The sequence below is a fragment of the Triticum urartu genome, chromosome 7A (assembly GCF_056163025.1).
Source record: "Triticum urartu cultivar PI428250 chromosome 7A, HENAU_Tu73, whole genome shotgun sequence".
NCBI classification, from domain to species: domain Eukaryota; kingdom Viridiplantae; phylum Streptophyta; class Magnoliopsida; order Poales; family Poaceae; genus Triticum; species Triticum urartu.
The window spans coordinates 170,893,350-170,903,500 of NC_141879.1; positions in this window are offsets into that span (position 1 = coordinate 170,893,350).

Sequence of the window (10,151 nt, forward strand, 5' to 3'; positions counted from 1 at the left end):
ATCATCAATGAACACCATGACGAACTTATCCAAAAACTCCATAAACACTTTGTTCATCATGTTCATAAAATATGCAGGTGCATTAGTCAGACCAAATGACATAACGGTATATTCGTACGGCCCATACCTGGTGGTAAAAGCCGTCTTAGGTATATCCTGTTCTCGAATCTTCAACTGGTGGTATCCTGATCGCAAATCGATCTTAGAAAATACCTTAGCTCCTTGCAATCGATCAAACAGATCGTTGATCATCGGTAGTGGGTATTTGTTCATGATGGTTACTTCATTTAATCCTCGATAATCAACAACCATCCTTAACGATCCATCCTTCTTCTCCACTAGATGTACTGGCGATCCCCAAGGCAAAGAACTTGGGCGAATATATCCTTTATCCAGTAACTCCTTAATCTGCTTCTTAATCTACGCCAAATCCTTTGCGGGCATCCTATATGGTCTCTTTGTTATTGGCCCTGTGCCTGGCAAAAACTCTATCAAAAACTCAATATCTCTATCCGGTGGCATTCCTGGCAACTCTTCTGGAAATACATCAGGGAAATCCTTCACTACTGGTACTTCCTCCTGCACAACTCCTGTTAGACAATTTACTTGAGTCCTCTTCGGCACATGCCGGGATACATACTTGATCCTTCTCCCTTCTGGGGTGGTAAACAAGATCAACTTACTGGCGCAATCGATGTTTCCTCCATACATCGACAGCCAATCCATCCCCAGAATTACATCCAATCCTTGTGATTCCAAAATGATTAAATCTGAGGGAAACACTTGCCTACCTATACTCAATGGCACTTGAAAACATCCTTGGCTAGCCATATACTCCGCTCCTGGTGAGCTTACTAACATATGTGTTCTAAAAACTTTGGTGGGCAGACTATACTTATCCACAAATCCCCTTGATATGTATGAATGCGATGCACCAGTATCAAAAAGAACGAGTGTAGTAAATGACTTAACCAAAAACTTACCGATTACTGCATCCGGCTGCTCTTAAACCTCCTCCACGTTAATGTGGTTCACCTGTCCCCTATTGAAAGGGTTCGGCTTCTTCCCGGAGCTTCCATTGCAATTTCCATTCTGGGATTCAGGACATTCATTGGCATAATGTCCGGTCTTCTGGCACTTAGAACAAGTGACTTGGCTCAGGTCTCTCTTGGCTGGGGTCGATGGGCTGGTGCGGTTCTGGCCGTTGCTTCCTCCATTCCCATTACCGTTCTTGGTGCCATTGTGATTGTGCGAGCTACCTCCTCCATGGGTATGCTGAAAATGTCCTCCCGGTCTAGGGGTAAAACGTGGCTTCTGCTAAGCTCCTAGATTGTACTTCCCTTGTCCATACTTCCTCTTGCGATTCTCAATCTGCTGCTGCTTCCCTTCAATTATGAGAGCACGATCTACCAACTCCTGGTAGTTGTTGAAGGTTGCTACCATCAACTGCATGCTCAACTCATCATTTAATCCTTCCAGAAACTTCTCCTGCTTAGCTACATCCGTAGCAACGTCATCTGGGGCATAACGTGCTAGCTTACTAAAGTCCTCCACATACTGGCCAACTGTCCGTCCTCCTTGGCACAAGTTCGAAACTCTCGCTTCTTCATGGCCATAGCTCCTACTGAAACATGGGCAGTACAAAAAGCCTGCTGAAACTGGTCCCACGTGATAGTGTCGATAGGGAAAGTGGCGGTGAAATTCTCCCACCATGATGTTGCGGGTCCTTCAAGATGATGTGTGGCAAACTTCACCTTTTCCGCATCTGTGCATCCTGCTGTGGTCAACTCCCTAGCTTTCTTACAAAGCCAATCATCTGCTACTATTGGCTCGGTGCTACTGGAAAACACCGGCGGATTCAGCCAAAGAAAACGGGCTAAATGATCAACAGGTGGTGGTGGTGGTGGGTTGTTGTTGTTCCCCTGATTCTGGTTCTGGACTAGCAACTGCATCAATGTGTTCTACTGCTGGATCAACTAAGTGAGCTCCGGTGGAAGGTAAATCCGAGATCATGTCTCGGAGGCATCTGAGGGTTTAGAAAAGATGAGATTTAAGAATAGAGGGGGTCTAAAGAGAAAAAACTACCCATATGCACATGAGACAAAAGCAAACAATTCGCACAACTTAATCAACTATGCTAGAGCCCATAGTAGCTTGTGGCTATACACGAAAGTTTCTAGCATGAAGAATCTCATGGGTGGCGGTCCATAAAAAAACAGGCAATCGCTGGAATACCTAGGTGCCTCAATCCACCCAGATGTGTATTTAAGTTGCCACCTTAGATAAACCATTAATTTAACAATCTCACATCTGTCATGGATACACTCACCCAATCCACATCTACTAGCATAGCATGGCACAATAAGCAAACGTAGAAGTAACTCCCAAAGGTTTGATAATAACAGGTAATAGGTACTACCTCAACTACTTCCCAAACCCACAATTTAATTAAATCCTAATCATGCAATAAAAACTAGGTAATTGGAAGTATGATCAAAGTGTTACTTGCCTTGCTGATGATCTGCAAAACCTAGCGATTCGAAGTAGCAAGCGGCGCACTCCGGGTACTCTATCACAAACAAACAAGCATACAATAAGTACTCAACTAATGCACAGGTAAAACTTGAATAAAAGATCTAACCAGAAAGTTCAACTTAAGAACTCCGGTTGGCAAAAGAATCAAATCGAACGAAGCAACGAAAGACAAACGACAAAAGAAACAAGCTTCGTTTAATATTCTGGATCTAGGGCAATTTTATAGTGGCAAAAATTTGTTTGAGTTGGTTAAACGGAAAGAGGGTTTCGAGACGAAACTCCAGGCGCTTGAATCGCCTGATTCCGATAAATGAGCGAAAAGTTAGACTAAAACGAAAATCGGATCAGGAATCGCGATCAAAAAAAATCGTGATTTAATCCGAGAAAAAGAAAAAACAACGAATGTTCGTTAAAACGAATGAACGCTCGCTAATTAAATAAACTTGAAAAACCGATCTATTTAAAAAAACCGAAACTAAAAAACCGAGCAAAACCAACGGAAAACCGTCGGTTTTCTATAAAAAACCGGCGCGAAAAACTACCTTCGGCGGCGGCGGATCCGGCTGTCCGGCGAGGCGGCGCAGCGGCTGTCCGGAGCGGCAGCGAGGCGGCGAGCGGCGCGGGCGGCGGCGTGGCGGCGCGGCGGGCGGCGCGGCGGTGGCCTAGGGTTAGGGTTTCGTGTGCGGGGCGTGGCTGGGCTGGCCTCGGGCCTCGGCGGCACTATTTGAAGGCCCGGCCAGGCTGAGTCCTGGCCGGTTACGGCCCAAAGTCGGTTCGGTCTTTTTATTTATATAATTACGCTCAGAAAAAAAACAAAAGGAATACTAAACGGACTCCAAAAATCCCGAAATAAATTTTCCCCGGCTTCTAAAATCAAGCCGCACAGGATGAACATTTATTTGGGTCGTAAATGCAATTTTGAAAAACGCGCATTTTCCCTAATTCAAATAAAATAGCAAAAAAACCAAAAAAAATCTTATTTGATTTTTTATTAAATCCTCAATATTTCTTTATTTTGGGAAAGTCATTTTATTCCCTCTCCCATATTTTTGTAATAGAAATAATTGAAGATAAAATAAATAAAATCAAATGATCCTATTTTCAAAATTTGAGAAAATTCAAATATGAAAATAACGAAATCCCCAACTCTCTCCAAGGGTCCTTGAGTTGCGTAGAATTTTCTAGGATCAACCAAAATGCAATAAAATATGATATGCAAATTTGGGATGTAACAAACAGAGAGAGAGACATTCAGAGAGGATGGAGCAGAACGGAAAGGGGAAGAAGAGAGAAGGCGAGGGCGACGGGCGTGCGACCTGCGGTGCTCCAGTGGCACGGCCGGGCATGTGCGAGGAGGAGGCACGGGGTTGCGGATCCGTTTGTGGGGATGCCTTGGACGGTCGACGGCTTGCGGTTGGTGCGGCCATGGCAGCAGAGGGCGAGCTTCGTTCATTTCCTAGTAGAGAAGAAAATGAACGGGAAAGGGAGGGAGATTAGAGGACGAATGAGGGAGCAATAGAAGAAAAGAAAGAGCAGAGGGAAGGGAAACACTCATCTGCTGGCTCCGGCGAGCTGCAGCTTGCTCGGGGTGGAGCACGTGCGCTTGCACGACTGTGGTTGGAGGGAGGCACAGGATTGGGCCTCAGTGACATGACGGACAGACGAGGACAGCGGGGTTCGGACCTAAACTCGCAGGTGACCTTGGGAGCCCTCGGGCGGGAGAGGCTATGGGCGCGACGGGGTCCTGGTAAGTGGCTTCGGTCGCGATGGAAGAAGTAGCTCGAGGAGGCGCGGGGGTTGGGGATCGAGGAACAGGAGAGGTGCGCTGGTTGGTTGGAAGAAGAATGGGGATGGATCCCGAGGGGGATTTGGTGGAGTGGCGGCGGCGGCTAGCTGGGAGGATGGGACATCTCCCTAAATTTTATGGTTGGTCTATATATAGTAGGTGGAATGAGTTTTAGGGGCGTCCAATCGTCATCGGACAGCTCCGGGCAATTGGGTAGTCAAAAGAATAAACGAAAGAAGTATTGTGGTATTTCGGGGTTGATCCGGACTCAACGGTCATGACTGAGGGGGTTCGGGTTCAGAGCAGTTTTCGGACACGTGTGATACGTCTCCAATGTATCTACTTTTCCAAACACTTTTGCCCTTGTTTTGGACTCTAACTTGCATGCTTTGAATGGAACTAACCCGGATTGACGTGGTTTTCAACAGAATTACCATGGTGTTATTTATGTGCAGGAGGAAACATTCTCGGAATGACCTGAAACTTCACGGAGACACTTTTCAGAAAATAAGAAAAATACCTGCCAAGTTGAAGGCCAGGGGCCTGCCGTCTCTCCACGAGGGTGGGGGGCGCGCCTGCCCCCCTAGGGGGCGCCCCCCACCTTGTGCCCCCTATTGCCTCTCCGACTCCAACTCCACCTCCATATATTGAGTTTCGGGGAGAAAAAAATCAGAGAGAAGAAATCATCGCGTTTTATGATACGGAGCCGCCACCAAGCCCTAAAACCTCTCGGGAGGACTGATCTGGAGTCCGTTCGGGGCTCCGGAGAGGGGAATCCGTCGCCATCGTCATCATCAACCATCCTCCATCACCAATTTCATGATGCTCACTGCCGTGCGTGAGTAATTCCATCGTAGGCTTGCTGGACGGTGATGGGTTGGATGAGATCTATCATGTAATCGAGTTAGTTTTGATAGGGTTTGATCCCTAGTGTCCACTACATTCTGAGATTGATGTTGCTATGACTTTGCTATGCTTAATGCTTGTCACTAGGGCCCGAGTGCCATGATTTCAGATCTGAACCTATTATGTTTTCATCAATATATGAGTGTTCTTGATCCTATCTTGCAAGTCTATAGTCACCTATTATGTGTAATGATCCGTTAACCCCGAAGTGACAATAATCGGGATACTTACCGGTGATGACCGTAGTTTGAGGAGTTTATGTATTCACTATGTGTTAATGCTTTGTTCCGGTTCTCTATTAAAAGGATGCCTTAATATCCCTTAGTTTCCGTAAGGACCCCACTGCCACGGGAGGGTAGGATAAAAGATGTCATGCAAGTTCTTTGTCATAAGCACGTATGACTATATTCGGAATACATGCCTACATTATATCAATGAACTGGTGCTAGTTCTGTGTCACCGTAGGTTATGACTATTACATGATGAACCGCATCCGGCATAATTCTCCATCACCGATCCATTCCCTATGAGCTTTCCATATATTGTTCTTCGCTTATTTACTTTTCCGTTGCTATTGCTATCATCACTACAAAATACCAAAAACATTACTTTTACTACTGTTACCATTTGTTACCGTTATCACTACTATCATATTACTTTACTACTAAACACTTTGTTGCAGATATTAAGTTTCCAGGTGCTGTTGAATTGACAACTCAGCTGCTAATACTTGATAATATTCTTTGGCTCCCCTTGTGTCGAATCAATAAATTTGGGTTGAATACTCTACCCTCGAAAACTGTTGCGATCCCCTATACTTGTGGGTTACCAAGACTATTTTCTGGCGCCGTTGCCAGTAGCTCTATTCTTTGAGTCACTTGGGATATATATCTGCTTATCATTATGAAGAAATTGAGAGATCCAAAAACCAAGATCTATCCCTCAACTACGAGGGGGGGGGGGGTAAGGAACTGCCATCTAGCTCTGCACTTGATTCACCTTTTGTTATGAGTAAGTTTGCGACACCTACACCTGCTTCTACAATTCGTTCTGATATGTCGCATGTTATTGATGGTGCCACTTCTGCTATGCATGATACTTATGATGAAATTACCTCAATGCCTGATACTACTATGCCACTTAGTGATTTTCTTGATGAACAACTTGCTAGGGCTAGAGTGATTGAAAGTATTGAATCTGATGATACTGATGAAAGTGATGATGAAGAATCACTTGTTATTCCTAAGGGTAATGTATTTGATCAAGAAGCTTCTGTAGCTATTTTAGCTTGCAGAAATAGAATTGAACTTAAAAGATTATTAGCTAAATGGAGTAAGCAATCTCTAAATGCTAGAATGAAACCTGACCCTACTTTTGCTACTTCACCTATCTTTGTTACTGATAAGGATTATGAATTCTCTGTTGATCCTAGTATAATTACTTTGGTTGAATCTGATCCTTTTCATGGTTATGAATCTGAAACTGTTGTGGCACATCTTACTAAACTGAATGATATAGCCACCCTGTTCACTAAAGATGAGAGAACTCGCTACTTTTATATCCTTAAAATATTTCCGTTCTCATTAGAGGGTGATGCTAAGGTATGGTTTAATTCTCTTGATCCTGGTTGTGTGCGTAGTCCCCAAGATATGATTTATTACTTCTCTGCTAAATATTTCCCTACTCATAAGAAACAAGCTGCTTTAAGGGATATATATATAATTTTGTGCAAATTGAAGAAGAGAGTCTCCCACAAGCTTGGGGGAGGCTTCTCCATTTACTTAATATTTTGCCTGATCATCCTCTTAAGAAAAATGAAATACTTGATATCTTTTATAATGGACTAACCGATGCCTCCAGAGATTACCTGGATAGTTATGCTAGTTCTGTTTTCAGGGAAAGAACACCGGATGAAGCTGAAATTCTATTGAGTAATATGTTGACAAATGAAAATAATTGGACACCTCCGGAGCCAATTCCTGAGCCTATTCCTAAACCAACTCCGAAGAAGAGGGGTATTCTATTTCTCAGTCCTGAAGATATGCAAGAGGCAAATAAATCTATGAAAGAAAAAGGTATTAAAGCTGACGATGTTAAGAATTTACCTCCTATTGAAGAAATGCATGGTCTCAATTTACCGCCTGTTGAAGAAACATATAATCTTAGTCCTTTACCTATTGAAGAAACTCATGGTCTTGATAACCCGACACAGGTAGTAAAGGTAAATTCTCTCTATAGATATGATAAAGTTGTAATCCCATTTACTAAGTTTGCTATCCCATGCTTAGATGAGTTTCATAGATTTATGGCTAAGCAAGAAGATTTTAATGCTTATTTTGGTAGACAATTGAAATACAATTCAAACATTCTTGAACACTTGGGTGATTATATGGCTAATGTCAAAGGTGAACTTAAACTTATTATTAAACATGCTTCTATGGTTACCACTCAAGTAGAATGAGTACTTAAAGCTCAAAATGATTTGCTCAATGAATTGAATAGTAAGAATAATGATAATGCTGTTAGAGTTATGACTAGAGGTTGTAGAATGACTCAGGAACCTTTGTATCCTGAAGGCCACCCTAAGAGAATTGAGCAAGATTCTCAGAGAAATAATATAGATGCACCTAGTTCTTCTAAAAAGAAGAAAAAGAAAAATGATAGGACTTTTCATGCTTCTAGTGATCCTATTGTTGAAACACCTGAGAATCCCAATGATATTTCTATTTCTGATGCTGAAACACAACCTGGTAATGAACCTGAAACTTGTAATAATGCTAATGATAATGTTCACGATGATGCTCAAACTAGTAATGATAATGATATAGAAATTGAACCTGATGTTGATCTTGATAACCCACAATCAAAGAATCAACGTTATGATAAGAAAGACTTTGTTGCTAGGAAACATGGTAAAGAAAGAGAGCCTTGGGTTCAGAAACCCATGCCTTTTCCTCCCAAACCATCCAAGAAAAAGGATGATGAGGATTTTGAGCGCTTTGCTGAAATGATTAGACTTATCTTTTTGCGTATGCGATTAACTGATATGCTCAAAACAAATCCTTATGCTAAGTACATGAAAGATATTATTACAAATAAAAGAAAGATACTGAAAGCTGAAATTTCCAACATGCTTGCTAATTATACTATTAAAGGTGGAATACCAAAGAAACTTGGAGATCCACGAGTACCCACTATACCATGCTCCATTAAAAGAAACTATGTTAAAACTGCTTTATGTGATCTTGGAGCCGGTGTTAGCGTTATGCCTCTCTCTTTATATCGTAGACTTGATTTGAATAAGTTGACACCTACTAAAATATCCTTGCAAATGGCTGATAAATCAACTGCTATACATGTCGGTATTTGTCAGGATGTGCGTGTTGTAGTTGCAAATGTTACTATTTTAACGGACTTTGTTATTCTTGATATCCCCGAGGAAGATAGTATGTCTATTATTCTTGGAAGACCCTTTTTGAATACTGCAGGGGCTGTTATTGATTGCACTAAAGGCAATGTCACTTTTCATGTTAATGGTAATGAGAACACGGTACACTTTCCAAGGAAACAACCTCAAGTTCATAGTATCAACTCTATTGGAAAAATTCCATCGATTATATTTGGAGGTTTTGAATTTCATCTTCCTACTGTCAAGAAGAAATATGGTATTCTTATTATTGGGGATGTGCATATCCCCGTTGAGGTAACATAGTGTTATTTGAAATTTCACCGGTTCCATGTTATTCGGAATGAGTTCGTTAAAAAGACTTGATCAACCTTGTTAGTGGATTCCTTTTGATGATCATGAGATGGATGAAACTAGAAGGCACAACCTTCTGTACCCCACTTTTACTTTCTGTTATTTATATTAAATAAAATAAAAATAATATTTTTTTGTCTGTTATCTGATTATCCGTGCAATATAAAAATACCTTGAAAATAAAAGTTCTCCAAATGCCCTAAAAATTAAATATGATTTTTTCTAGAATATTTGAGGATTTATGGAACTGAGAACACACCAGGGGGGTCAAGCACCTGCCCACGAGGGTGGAGGGCGCGCCTACCCCTATACGGCGCGCCCCCTGCCTCGTCGGCTCACAGTGGCCCTCCTCCAGTTATTCCTGCACCCACACACTCCTTCTTCCTCCCCAAAACACGAATATCCAGCTCAAGCACGAGTTCTAGCTCATTTTGCTACCATTTTTGATCTCCTTGCTCAAAGCACCTCTCACAAAACTGCTTGGGGAGATTGTTCTTGGGTATGTGACTCCTCCATTGGTCCAAATAGTTTTTGTTCTAGTTCTTTATTCATTGCAAATTTTTGCTGCTTAGGTGACCCTGTTCTTGAGCTTGCATGTCAAATTTATATGGTCAAAAGTAATTTTGATGCATGATATAGGCCCTAGGCACTTGTAGGAGTAGTTGCTATCAATATTATTGAGTTTGGTTTACTTTTATTTTGAAGTTACTAAAAAATTTCAGAATTTTTTAGTGGAAGAAAAATGCTTAGGAAAATGTTCCAAGGTGGTTCTTCAAGGAAGCAAGGACCCAGGCTTGCAATGCGTGATGCTGATGAAGAGCCACCAAGACACGCTCCAGTGCGCCCTTGTGAATGGCCTTCTGAGAACTTTATGGATTGAGCGGGAATCAAGGAAGAATTCAATGCATATTTGCGTAACGCTGATCTTGTGAGCTTCGAGGAAGAGAACTGCAGCCAGTATCATAATCTCACTAGTTCCTTTGCGAGGAGGTTTGAATTTTCAACTTCATGTAATTCTCCAACTGTCCTGTTTGATCTTTATGATAAATCTTATACCATGGACTTAGAGGATTTTACCACTGCATGCAAACTTCCACAATGGGGTAGTATAAGGGATCCTTGCAAATCTTAATTTAGAGATTTTCTTGCTAGTATAATTGTGGG